The sequence below is a fragment of the Corvus kubaryi genome, unplaced genomic scaffold (assembly GCF_017639235.1).
Source record: "Corvus kubaryi isolate FWS band 111438036 unplaced genomic scaffold, C.kubaryi_AGA036_p1.0 37300, whole genome shotgun sequence".
Classification (NCBI taxonomy): domain Eukaryota; kingdom Metazoa; phylum Chordata; class Aves; order Passeriformes; family Corvidae; genus Corvus; species Corvus kubaryi.
The window spans coordinates 18,503,772-18,517,574 of NW_024581093.1; the positions used below are offsets into that span (position 1 = coordinate 18,503,772).

At 40.4% G+C, this 13,803-nt stretch overlaps 1 protein-coding gene across 2 annotated transcripts in view; it reads left to right on the plus strand.

Annotated features, from left to right (window-relative positions):
• The window catches only part of GARRE1 (granule associated Rac and RHOG effector 1), a 58,331-nt gene that overhangs the window by 564 nt on the left and 43,964 nt on the right, over positions 1-13,803 (plus strand). Inside the window, exon 1 of one of the 2 annotated variants that reach the window (XM_042027673.1) lies at positions 158-348. The exons of the other annotated variant lie outside the window; for it this stretch is intronic. The gene's annotated coding sequence lies outside the window, so the exon portion shown is untranslated. Of the gene's footprint in view, positions 1-157; positions 349-13,803 lie in introns of those variants that run through there. 2 annotated transcript variants of the gene reach the window in all.

Below are 13,803 nucleotides of genomic sequence, written 5' to 3' on the forward strand. Positions count from 1 at the left end.
CGCGGCCTCTCCCGGGCGGCGCCGGCCGGACCTCCCCGGGCAGCGCGGCAGCGGCGCCACCCAAAGCTCGGCCGGGCTCGGGGCCCCCCGGCCCCTCCGCGCCCCCCGGCCCGGGGCCTGCGGGCAGCAGCATCCCCGGCTGCTGCAGGGGCTGCGTACAGATTGTTCACCTGATGCGAGTTGCAAGTGCCGCTTGTTGTTGCTGAGCCTTATGTTGTGTGCGTATGGTAACTGCCAGAAGAAGAGGATAACGCATTTTGGGCTGTAGCTTAAAACTTTGCTGATGTTCCTTTGCTTCTCCGTGCTTGAGGGGGTTTTATTCGTTTGAGTGGAGAGAAAATGGTAGAGGTATGTATTTGTCGGGTGAATGTTGGCTTAGGAACTTGAAAGCAGTTGGAAGGTCTTACTTGTTTGTTTTTATGTGAGATTATAAACCTTGTAGCATGTATAAATTGGCCGTTATTATTATTATTACTGCTGTTATAGAGGCACAGAGGTCTGGGTGTTGTGAAGAGCGGCAATACCTCAGTGGTGTGTAGCTGCAATAAACTTGGTGTTACAGAGTGGCTCGTCCGGTGGCTTTGGAGGCACACGCAGCTGGCACAAGGCTGAAGCTTGGCTCCCAAAATGGCACTGCATCTGTAATTGCCAGGGTGACTGTTGGACAATCTCAAATCTACAGCTTGTGGATTTTAAGGCTATCGTTGCTAGATGTTTCTATTTCCTCAGCCTAGTGCTGTCGGCAGAGAGGTAGTGGTGCTCTTGAGGAATTGTTTTTGTTTTCTGTGGGCACAGGCAGCTGAAGCTCCCCTTCCCTCACCTTTCTGAGGTATGTGGTACGTGTTGTGTGGCTCCTGGCCACATGAAGATTTTGGTATGCAGCTCATGGGATCAGCAGTGTTGGCCCAGTTCGGTATGTGCACAGGTGCCGTTTGTGTATCACGGGTACCAACATGATTTTGCACTTGGCTCTAGTCTTCTGTCAGGCAACATTTCTACACAAGATAAAGCTGGACTGTTCTGTAGAGAATGGCAAGTTTTCCAAATTCAAGACTTGCAGAAGGTTTTTCTTTCTCCCTGTATCTTCTGTTCTTTCCTTCCTAGAAGAACTTTCCAAGTATTTAATCTGTGGTTGTGATGAAGGTGTGTTTCAGGTCAACGTACGTGTTTCTGGTGTTTGGAGGAACCGGGCTGGAAGCAGCTCAGAGCTGCTGCTTTCCATCCATCTTGTGGTGCTGCTTCCTAGGTTGGTGTGAGGCAGAAGTGCTGGCGTTTCTCATTCTGAATGGGGAGTTACTCAGGGTGCTTAGGAAACTAGAAATAATGCACATGGGGAATATTTTTCTAGTTGAAAGTCTGTTCTGAGACTCTGAAGTTTGGCTAACAGGTAAATAATCCCTCATAAAAAGTAATAAGGAAAACACATGCTGCAGGTGCTTAAAAGTGAAGTCTAGGTTTCTTCAACTTCTTGGGCATCAGCTTGGATTTGGTCACTGGCATCTTATTTTTCTGAGGGTGTGCTGTCTCCAGCTTGAGATCTTTATTCCCTACTTCTTCCTGCTATCTATTACTTTTCAACATCCCTTCTCCCCCAGCATACAAATGATGGCCAGTTTTTCTTTGCAGCAAAACAATTGTATTTTTCTGTTCTGAATAAGCTTCTCTTTAAACCTGGCACTGACTGTCATTTTAAGTGCTGCCACTTGCCTTACTCAAAACAGGGTTATGTCAAGAGAAATTGTGCTGCTGCTTTTGTTTATGTAGTAATACTGTAATAGGAAAAGACTTGTTCTTGGTACAATGAATGCTGGTACACCAGAAATCCTGCTAATGATAGTGATTAATGGGTGCTGCTCAAAATAGCTATCACTGCTGATATGACTAATTGTGCTGTATGAAAAGAGCTCCTTTATTCCCAGTAATCTCAAGGTGTTTCTACAGTTTTAGAGAAGTGCCTGATCAGTGCAGACAGATAGCTGTACAGGGAGATGCAGAACTTGCAGTGGAGTGTGGCAGCTCTCTCAGGAGCTTGCTGCTGTGCTGCAGAACAAGTCAGGGCTGAGAATGAGTATTTTCTTGTGGTGATCGTAGGTAGATAGAATATTATTACTGGGATTGGATGTTAGCCAGTGCAACACCCTACGTGTTGCAAACAATGCCAGGGTATTGTTAGTAGCTACAGAAGGGGTTTATATCATACATGAAAGATGACATTTCCAGCAGCATGGGTAACCTCATCACAGGCCATTGTGCTGGGGCTGGCTCCGAGGGCAACTGGCTCTGCTGCGCTTGACAAAAGTCTGTGTTGTAATTGCTCTGGTCCTCCTAGAGCTTGGTGATGTGTCTGGATACCCTTCCCAGGCCTTTGGGCAACAAGCAATAGTGACATGCTGCAGGCAATCCCATGCTCCTGGGCTATGGCATGTTCCAGGTTCAGTTTGGATTTTATATGTACTGTGGCTGAAAGCAATGCTGGAAACTTAATGGGGACTGTGGATCTAAACCATAGGAGGTGCTGTGTCTTGATACCTGTAAAATCTGAACTTCTGGCTAGTAGGATGAAAAAATATTTTGAAAATTAAGTAGAATATGTTAAAGATGGGTTCCAAACTCACTGAGAAGAAGCTTGAAGTTATGTTAGTTGCACTTCTGGCTTTGTGTTTCTTCTCTTCTGCTGTTTATGTACTTCAAGACAGTTTTACTTCAGGAGTTGTTTAGACATTTGTCCTTTAAGCCATCACAGAAACCCTTAAGGTGTGTGGGGGGGAATAGGACACATTCCATTGATAAATCCTGCTTTCTAGGTTAATTGCCAATTTGGTCTGATAGCATTCCACTCTTCTAGTGTTCTGTGGGTAAACTGGTTTAGTCCAGTCCTTGAATTTTGCCAAAACAGTGATTAAAACAAGGAGAAAAAGAAGATTTTTTTAAAATGAAACTTCAAAATGATAATTTTGGTGTTAATGAGGTGTGTTTCACTTTGAAGAGCTCTAATATGACAAGACAAATTGTTTTGAGAACTGTGGTCTTGGAATATCAATCTTGTCTTACCCTGCTGTAATTAATGAAGATTAGTGTGTTGGTTACTTAAGATAAATTTTGGGGAATTGATCTGTGTGATTCTGTGAAGGTCACAAGCTTTGCATGAGGCAAACCAACTTCCACGGATCCAGGCTGGAACAGCTTTGGAGTAAAAGAAAAAGGAGTGAGTGTGTGTGAGAAAAAGCAGATTAGAAGGTTTAGAAATGCTGGTCAAGCTTTGAAGAATGAAAGAAAAGGGCTGAAAAGGGGAATACAAAGGACTCCAGGTACAGCTGTGGGGGAGTCCTTGAGTGTATGGATGGGTCTGAGGTGGGGGTAGCTGAGGCTCTGTGAGGCTTTCAGGCATCTTCGAGAGGCTGTGCAGCACCTCAGGCATTTTCCCAGCTGTGATGTTGCCATCGATGGCAAATTGGCTTCAGTCTGGTGATAACATATGGCAGCTTATCCAACTCAAGGTGGAAGTGTGATATTCTATGGCTCGGCTTAGAAGAACCATTTTCACTACAGAAATAATTATTCTACCTTCTAAGGAAAGCCCTCACAGGAGAACACGATAGCACTTGTAGATAGAATTTTTGATATATTAGCTAAAAAGCAAACAAAAAACTTCAGAAATTTTGCTGTAGAGTAGCTGCCCATGTTTTACTGTTAGGGTCGCATCAGAGAACACAATGCCTTAGGAAGCATCTTTACGATACCTCCCTAAATTACGATACCTACCTACCTACCAATTCCTGCTTATGTTTTTAGTAACATTTTCTCCCTGAAATAACTGATGAGTATTTGCTGGTTTAGGCTAGCTAGATTTTCATTGTTCCTTCTTCATGGTCTTTTGTTGCTAGCTTTCCTAACAGTTTTCTGCTTTTTCAGTGGTTGGGGGTTTGGGGTCAACGGGACTCTGTTTTGGTTTATCGAGTCATATTACAGTGGGGTACTTGCCAGGCACTAATGCTTTCTGAGAAGTGCTTCTGTACAACAGCATTGCAAAAGACAGATTTTTTGGAAAATTTCAACAGGAAAATTCCTCCACCACCCTGTCGGTCACTCCTCATGTTGAGATACTCTATTTTTGTTCTTTCCTGACACTACCTATGTGCTGGTTGGAATGCTATAAGGGAGCATGTCAACTGGCTGTTTAATAACAGTATTTTAGGTGTGACTCTTGTTTAGTTGTGCACTCAAAGCTGACATTTAAATGGTACTATCCAATTATAGAAAATTCCTCGGACTCTGTGTTGAGTACTCTGCAATCTGGGAACAGAATAAATCTCCTCAACCTAAACAACTACTGAATGTAAGAGAAAGTTTGTTTCCCTTGTTAGAAACAATAATATTGAACTTTGTTTCCTTAATGCTTTATTTTAACATATGTTGGGAACTCTAAAGCAGTGTATAGAATGAGTTGTAGAGGAGAAGGTACAAGAAGAGCAGGAAGAAGGGACCGTGGTGGACCTTTTTTCCACTTCTCCACAGGCATCTCTAGTGTGATTCATTCATGTGAGGGTTGTCTACCAATGAAATTTATCTCTACTCCTGTCAGTACCTGAGTGTTTTTAGTTTCCCAAGTAGATTACCTGACTGTCATAACTCATATATTTGTGAGTTTCTGGATGGTGTTGGGAATTCCTCTGGATTTACTGGGGTAAAATTAGATCCTTTGAAGCGTGTCCACATGATCTGTCTCATACCAGGATATTCAGGGCAATGTTCCTAGGTATTTTTTAATGAAAGTTGAACTTCCTGCTCTTCTGTACATATTACAGAAGTTGGCTGTGTACCTGGGAACAGTTTGAGTCCAAGCACAAGAACTTCCCTGGAGAAAGATAAAACACCTGAATGTCTACAGCTTACATTCCAGGAAAATCTGGAGATGTTTTAAGTGTTGCTTCCTAAGAGTCTAAGTACAAGGTAATATTTTTAAAAGTTCCTTAAAAATATTTGAAGCTGGCAATCTCATCCTGAAGAAGCCAGATATTCTTTTTATGTGATCGTGTAACAAAACCGCTAAAAAGCAGAGAGAGCTGTAGTGTCTGGGAAGGACATGTTCAGAAACACTCTTCTTCTTGAAAGACTTTTCTTGTGTCTGCATCCTCACAGGTGGGTAGGGGAACCTGTGAGATAAAAGACTGGGGAATCCCAGGGGAAGGATCATAGTGGGTAAATGTAGTTCTGTGCCAGACTCCAGAAGATTTGAGGAACATAACCTCTTTCTGGTGAGTATTTCAAAATGTTTCTCAGAATGCTCTTTGCAAGTCTTGCACCAGATGGTATTGTATTATGTGGAAGGAGGAAGAATACAAGGAGGAAGAGGGTACCTAAAAATGTCATTCTTCAGTTCTGTATGTTTGGCTTCAGGGGAGCTTCAGTGTAGGATGAGTTTGTCATCTCCAAATACTCGGAAGAAACCAGGTTTGTCAAATGCAGGTAAACATGACTGCAGGTGTTCCTCATTTGTTAGAGGCCCCTGTGTTTTGTAAAAGATGGAAAGATCCTGAGGAGAGGAGATGTTTGGTGGGAGGGAAGGGTAGCAGTGCTGCTTGTGTTGAGTGGTCTGCAGTTCCTGGTCCAAGCAGGAGTTAAGGCCAGGTGGTGCAGAATGGTGTTAACTAAAACTGTGCAAAGACATTGTTACAGAATCCTGCTTCATTAGTGCATGTTTCAGAGCTGCAGAATAAACTTTATTTAGCCTTACCAAAGACATAGTTAGGTATTTGTGGTTTTTCAGCTGAGCAACACAGCTTGCAAATATTTAAATAATAAGGTAATAAGATCAACCCTTTTTGCTGTATGAGATGAGCATTTGCAAGCAAATGATGCAATCAAGAACTTTAATATGATGATGAAAAATAGGTCTAGTGCTAAATATGCATATATTCTTTAGGAAAAAACTAAAACCTTTCATTTGTTAAATAAACAAGAGAATGAAGGAACTTGATAACAATCAGAATTTTGTTTTACTGAGTTCAGCTGTGAGTGGTGCAGATGAAACCAAGACTGCTGTTGTTGGCAGAAGAGGATGGGTGTGAGAAGGTACTTGGACACTCTTTACCTACAGAGAGCGAACTGGGCATACTTTAGTAACTCATAGTGCAGTAGAAATAAATTGTCTTTCCTCCAGTGTAGATAGATGCACATCTTCTGATAGAAACAAGGTAGTGTTACACTTGCACTTCTGTTTTGGCTGTTTTTGAAGAGAAGTTGCTGAAGTTTGTGTGTAGGAAAGCAGGGTAGGTCAATTAAAAATTAAATTAAAAATTAAATTTCCTAAAATAATGCAAGTGTACGTGAACTTTTAATTATGTGGCTAATTTTTGTTTCATGCTGATGAAAATTTTATGGAGTCCTGGAAGGAAATGCCAGTTATTGGAGCCAAACCCTGAAAAACAGAGCATGTTATAGCAGCATCCTGCTTTTGAGAATATGCTTGGTTCTGTATTAAAATGTTGGAAAAGTCCTTACTCAGAAGAGTCTTTCTGTCTGTCTTGTATTGCTTTCAGAAGGAGAATGAAAACTATTCTTTTTTGAGCAATCCTATTAGGTCTCATAATAAACTTCTTTGTCTAAACATTGCAATAATTTCCAGGGCAACAGATTGTGATGTTGAATTCAGCATTTTGACCTCCTCCAGAGAGGAGCAAACATTGTAAAATTATAGGGAGGTATTGCAAAATAACTTTGATAATTAGCAAATTTTATATCAAATTTGGCTATGAATTTAACACAGGCTTGTTCACACCTTCTTCTTAGCAAAGGTATTCTACAGATCCAGGTTATCAATCCTAATTTAAATGTTGTCTTTCACATAAATGGCTATTGCAGTTTTAAGACCAAATGCTGAGTCTTGGGATGGTGTATGGTCTGGTTTGGCAGTCTTTGGTCAAGTGCAATTAGAGCTTTATCTGTGTGGAAAAGTGGTGCATCTGACCTGTGCTATTTTGAACTTAATCTGTTGCTTGGTTTAGTGGTTAGAAAAGATCCTGCTCTGGTTAAGTGAATCCATTGCTCTGCAGATGTTTCTCGATATGAAATCTGTTGAAAACCACTAATGATACATTTTTTGTTTTTGTATAGGAATGTTACATTTTTGTGGTGATGAATTGGTATGATAGATTAAATCTGTAGTTGACACACAAGATTTAGGGAAATGGTTTTTGGGTAAAGTGCATTTTCTTCCTTTGAAGACTCAGTAGGAAAAGAGTTTGTTTGGAGGGGTTTTTTTTCCATCTTAGTTTCTGGAATGTTTGGGTTGTAGGAGGTTTGATTAGGATTGTCTGATACAGTCAGACAAATGAATAACAGACCATGGTTTGCTCTGGACTTGTGCTTCTTCTGAGCTTGGGTTAGAAGATGAGAGCTCTGTCAGTCAGGTGTCAGGAGGTGCCAGGTTGTTGCTGTGTGTTTGGACACGTTTCTGGAGGGTGGTGTTCGCTCAGGTGTGTTGGGTGAACACAGGGTGTGTGAATTGCTGTGGCTCGGGGTAGCAGAGGGCAGGGCTGAGGAGCTCATCGGGCTTTAAAGGTACAATATATCAGTTTAATTTGTTCTTGAACAGCTGCACAGTTTGTTGCTTGTGCAAGTGCATTGATGGGGGGTTGTTACAACTTGCACTGATTTTTAAACTGAGCTTCTCAAGTCAGTTTCTGAGGACACTAGGTTGGCATGTTGCTGTTCTTCAAGTTCCTCTGTCATTACCCTCTGATTCATTATTCTCTTGCACTTAGGGGGATTGCTGATGGAAAATGTCTGTCTAGACTGCCTTCTCTTGTGTTTCACTTGAAATGCCTTCATGGCCCTCAACTTTGTGCAGTGTGAGAGATGAAGAAGACTATTGCTGGTTTCATATGACTGACAACATTTGGCTTAAAGTTGTCATTTGTTCTTTTTCCTGAGACATTCACATTTTTATGGGCTTTTTTTGAGCTTCACATTGCAGCCAGTGGGTGCTTTTCTCTGTCTGATGTAATATGTTGTTACTGGTATTTTAAGTCGCATTCTGAAACAGGAGAAAATGATGTATTTCAGTCAGTCTCTTTCTGCTAAAAAGTTGTATCTGTATTTTGTTCTGAAATTGTTTTAGGACAGATGAGGCAGCTTCTTTCCAAAAATTCTTGTGGTTTCAGGGAAATAATATGTCTTCTTTGCATATGCTATTTGATGTATTCTGCTCTGGAGCCTGAGTCCTGTTCTCTGCTGTATTGATTGTATTTCACTGCACATGAAATGAAAGATTAAGAACAACAAGGGTAAGTATAGTAGATGAAATTTTTTACACTACGTAATAATGCTCCTTTTCCTTTTAACTTAAAGCTTTGTAAGTGATGCAGTCCTCATAATCATGAGTATTCCTAGGAAGGTATGCTGTGTTTTGACTCAGATCTTCAGTGTTGAAGAATAAATTATAATATGAATGCAGGGCATCTGGCATGCTGTGTCTATGCTAAATATTTTTCTCTAAAATGAATTCTAATGTAAGCAAAGTTAAACTGGTATAATTTGGAACAGTAGACTTGAGGCAAAAATGCAAGTAGCTGTGTGTGAATATTGATTATTGTGCTTGGTAGCATGTGAAAAACTTCATCATGCCTCAAAGCACTGTTGCCTTAGTGGACTTAAAATCCCTTATTTAGCTGTCGCTAAGGATTTGTGTTGAGGAGTTTTTTAAATTTCTTCTTTTACATCACCGAAGTCCTGCAGTTCATTGGCTTTCTCTGACCTTGCAGTGTCACAGGCAAGTAGTGTTTTGGCCAAAGGATGGTGGGTTTCTGTCTGAAACAGTCCAAGCCTGGTGATCTCAGAGAACCCACTTAATATATTCTGAAAAAAGGCAGGGAGTGGTAATTGCAGCTGTAGAGTAACCCTCAGAGAAGGGAAGCACTTGGCAAATTCACTTACATGTAGCAGTGTGTGTGTGTCCTCAGGTGTAAGATACCCTTGTCTTAACTGTTGGGTATTGCAGCACTGCAGGTAAGATGTTGTGTATCTTTTCGGTAAGAACCAGCATTTTAAGGAGTAATACTTCAAAAATGATGCTTTGTAGTTGATGAAGGGAAGAATTGGTTTTTGTTTTTACTGGTGAAATGACTTTTTTCCTAAAACTGCTGCTTAGGTTCTTCCATATGGAAGATACTGCCTCAGCCTGGACTGGTGGTAAGCTGAAGGTTGTGTGGCAGGTACTTGTGGCTTACTTGCACTTACTTACACTGGGATGCCTCTCCTTTTTTTGTTTGTGTTCTTTTCTTTGTTCAAAAAATTGGGTTTTGTTAAATACAAGAAGAATGTAGTAAGAAACATAGCAAAGCAACTGCTCATAGTCATGACCTCAGTAAGTAAATGAGACTACTCAATGTAATCTTTTAGAATTACAAATATTAGGTAAAAACCCCTTTCCTTTATGAATAATAAGCTTAAATCTGTCACTTTTCACAAGGGCATGTAGTGATATGAGAAGGGAGAATGGCCTGTGCTGAGGGAGAGTAGATTTAGATTAAATATTAGGAAGAAATTCTCCCCTGTGGGGGTTGTGAGGCCCTGGCACAGGGTGCCCAGAGCAGCTGTGGCTGCCCCATCCCTGCAAGTGTCCAAGGCCAGGTTGGACAGGGCTTGGAGTAACCTGGAATAGTGGAAGGTGTCCCTGCCCATGGCAGAGGGGGGTGAGATGGGCTTTAAGGTCTCTTCCAAACCATTCTATGAATTCAGGATAAGATAGTCAGGTATTTACAGTATCGGTATGTGGTAAAAACCTCAATGCCACAAGATTTTTTTCCTTGATGCTTTTTCTTGAGTGGTTATCTTCTAGGTGCTTACCAGTAGAGATTGCTTAATATAACATTGAAATAGTATTTATTAGTAGTAAATAAGTGTCAGTTCTGACTAAAAAAGATCCATTGTTTTGACCAAAGTGTGGACAAAGAAATGGCTCCTAAACAGAGTGTGTATTTCAACTTCAGAGGCAAAGGAATGCCAGCATAATCACCTGAAAAATGTGAAAAGCAGTCCATGGAATAATTTTCTGTTTCAGACAGAGAATAAAACAGCTGTAAGAGGAGCTCAGGTTCCATTTTACAAGTGACTCTGGTGTTTAAAATGATTTGCTGATAGGCATGCAGCAACTCAGAAAGCAGCAGGATGCCTCACTAATAGCATTTGAGAGCCCTAAAATGTAGTTTCATCTTAGTTTTGAATATGGTTGTATTGATATGCTGTAAAAAACCCCATCAGTTTCATTGCCAGACACAGAATCATCTCATTTTTATTATGTTGCTGAATCCAGTCACTCTCCTTTTCCACTGTGGTTATTTTTGTTCTTACTTTTAGTTTTACTTTTTTTTTTTCCTGCTTTAGACTTTAATTCCCGTTTAAAACTCTCCTGATTGTATGTGTTACACAGTGAGGATTGGAATGTTAGCTGAAAGATGGGGAGAGCAATCTGCTGTGCTGAAAATGCAAAAGATTTCCTGTTGTTGTTACTTAGTTTGGTGTGAGTTAGTGTCCCTGAAGCAGCTAAAGCACTGCTTAAACTCTCCTTGCTTAATGTATATGTACAAGTGGTAGTAGAGGATAAAACCTCTTGATGTATCCAAATAATACTCTGATTGTGGTTAGCCCTAGTTCTGTCTTTAGAACACATTGTTCCTAATAAAATAAATGCACAAAGTGGTATGGCCTGCTCCAGCTGCAGAGTGTTACTGGATGCTTTGAAGGAAGGTAATTATTTTATTTATTTCTAGACTTGAAATTTTGAGAAAACGTCTCACTGGAATTCAACTCCCTCAGTAGGGAGAACATGCATCGTGCAGTGTGCACGTAACAGGCATCGTTAGGTACATGCAGGAAATCCATATTTTGTATTGCTGTGGATAAAACCAAATCTATAAATACCTCAGTGTGTAGTAAGGATGCTTGTCTAATACTATGGGGTTTAGCCTGGCTGGCGTTAATCTAAAAGTAGGAAAAAGAAATTGGAAATAGACCAGTGCAGTTGAATTGGAAGCAAGAAAACAGGTTGTGTTTAGTGTTCCAAATTTGAAGGAAACTACACTTCATGTTATAATAGAAATGCAGAAAATAAATGTAGCATGCCTGTGTTTATGCATTGTAGTGTAGAGGTTTTCTACAAATACATATTGTGGACTTATGTAGAATATGGGTATTGTAATTGCCTAACAGAGTAGTTCTAAAAGTGGACCAAAATCCTTACAGAGCTGTAGAAGGAAGGAGTACTGGTAGAGTAGGAACAGAGTTCCCTATTTTTTCCCGTTTAGCACTGTGGAGAACAGGAGTGGATGGAAATCCTCCTGCAGAAGCACTTGCTGTTTTGTTTGGTTGTGCTGTAGCCATTGGCACTTTCTGCTGCCATCAGTAATTCAGGGGCACAGGACATACAAGTTCAGGTTTTTGTCAGAGCCTGCCTAATGGGGAAAAAAATGTGGACGAAGGGGCATTATCATTAAATAGAGAACATAATAGAGTACTGCAGTGGAAGTTCAAGCCTGGTTAACTGAGCTCTGTTACTGTGCTGCTTATCTTGAAGCAGATGCAAGGAGAAATCTTTTCCTAATAATAATTTCACTTACCTTCTCCAGAGCCATTGTGGAAGTTGTTGTTTCTGTAATACTGATTATGGAAGAGCAGTGGGCATTGAGTTTTGTCCAAAATCAGCCTGGCTGAGCCATAACTGCTGTGTGATGGTTCCACTGGGGCTGGGGGGACTTGGAAGTGAACGTGTGGGAATGTCTTAGATGAGATCTCTGCTCAGACAGAAGATTCCTGCTGTGTTTCTTGAGGGGGTGGATTTGCTGTGTCCTCCCAGCAGGCTCCAGGCTGCCCTGACAGGGGAGCTGTGTGAGCTCAGCCAGGTGTGTCGGGGAAGGTTGTGGCAGGTAGCAGAGTCACAAGGCACAGTGTCTAATAGAGTGTTTACCAGATCATGTTGGTATCCTTGTAGATCATATTAATGTACTTACTAGTTTAAATTGAATTGTTCAATTAATTTTTAAACATTAGTTTAATGACTATGTTGTTAAATATCAAAGAAAACCATCAGCTACTCTGGTGCTCAGTGTCCATTTCACCCCACTCCAGTACAGACAGCAGTGATAACAGCACTGCTGCCCGCACTTACTGACTTACCTGGTGATGCTCGAGTGCTCTAAGTGAAAGGCTTATTTTTCAAAAAACAGTCCTCAGGTTTCCTTTCAGAAATTTTAAAAAAATCGTGGAATTTTCAGTTGAGCTTAAAAGCTTTTCTTGCGCTCATTAGTAATTTGAATGTTTCCTATAGACCACTGTGTGTTGAAAGGGTTGTTTTGACTTAGTTGAATGTGCATTGCATGCTTTATTGGAAATGAAGGCACAGATCAGCATGCAGCTCCAGCCTGCATCAATGACTGTTCCAGGAGCCCTTTCCCTATGAAGTAATGATTTTAAAATGGTGTCACGTATGGATTCACTCTGCTACAGCTTGGGTTTTTTTCTTTATGACTAATGAAGAATATTCTTAGCATAACTAAAACCACCTATGCTGTGTTTGCACAAGTTTGTGAAAGATGGGAGTGGAAACAGTGCTGAAAAATTAAAGACTTTAATGTTGTCCTCAGTGAGGACTTAGAATTGCTTCAGTACCTTTCATAGTAAAGGCAGAGACTGTGGGAAAATTAACTTACATTTACATTGATGAGCAATATTATATTAGTTCTTTAATTATGCATTTTATTACTATGGTGTCCATAAAAATGCTTAATTAATTAAATATTTTGAAATAGCTGGGTTATTGGACAGTGCTGTTGTGATACTCTTTTTCCATTTGACTAACAGTATCCGTTTGAAAACATATTTTCACATATTTTCCTAGTGGCATGATAAATTTTTGTGGCTGTCATTCCTTGACATGAGAATCTCAGTGGGGTTTTTTAAGATGCTTCAAATCTTCATTTTGAGGTGGGGTAGAGAAGTTTTCAAATGTTGACCCTTAAGACTCAATGAAGTTACCATTCAAAATATGGGTTTATAACATCATGGTTTTTCTGAAGGATGAGGCAGTCCTGACTTGCATTTCTTTATGTTGACAATGCCATTTTATAGATTTTTTTTTAAAAAAAGGAAAGAAAGTATTGTTATCCCTCAGGAGTCACCCAGGAATGAATCTCATCGACTGCTCCTGGGTACCCTGCTTCTGTCATTGATAACTTTTGTTTCATGGTATCCACTGATGGATAAATGGGTTAATTAGATCACTCTCGACTTCACGATTTCTCTGTTGTTTTTCAGTCCATTCCAAAATCCAGCTCTGCTACCTTAAAAAATTCTCACACTTGGTTTTCTCTAGTCTCGTATGTGTTCACTTATCTACTTTTATTCTTAATTGCTGGAGGCTGTCCTCCCACTTACACTGTTCAATTTGTGTGGAACTGGTAAGAAATTCAAATGATGCCCTGCTGAGAATAGGATGGAAGCTGAAGGAGTGGGAGAGAGAAGCAGAACAAACCGATGGTATTTACTAGAACTGCCTGTGCAAACTGCTGTGGAACAACCCATACTTATTGTCAAGCACATTGGTGAGGTATATAAAAAAAATTAACAAATTGTGTTGTAACACCTAATGTCATCGTTCAAGGATTATTCCTCTTTCTTAATTTTGTTTCAGTGGTCAAATTGTCCTGATTATGTCTAAAATATAATTTGGAAAGTAATTTTGTGAAGAACTAGTGGCAATTTCTTTGCTGTTAACATCCTAGGCTGACTAATTCTCTGATTAATCAAGTC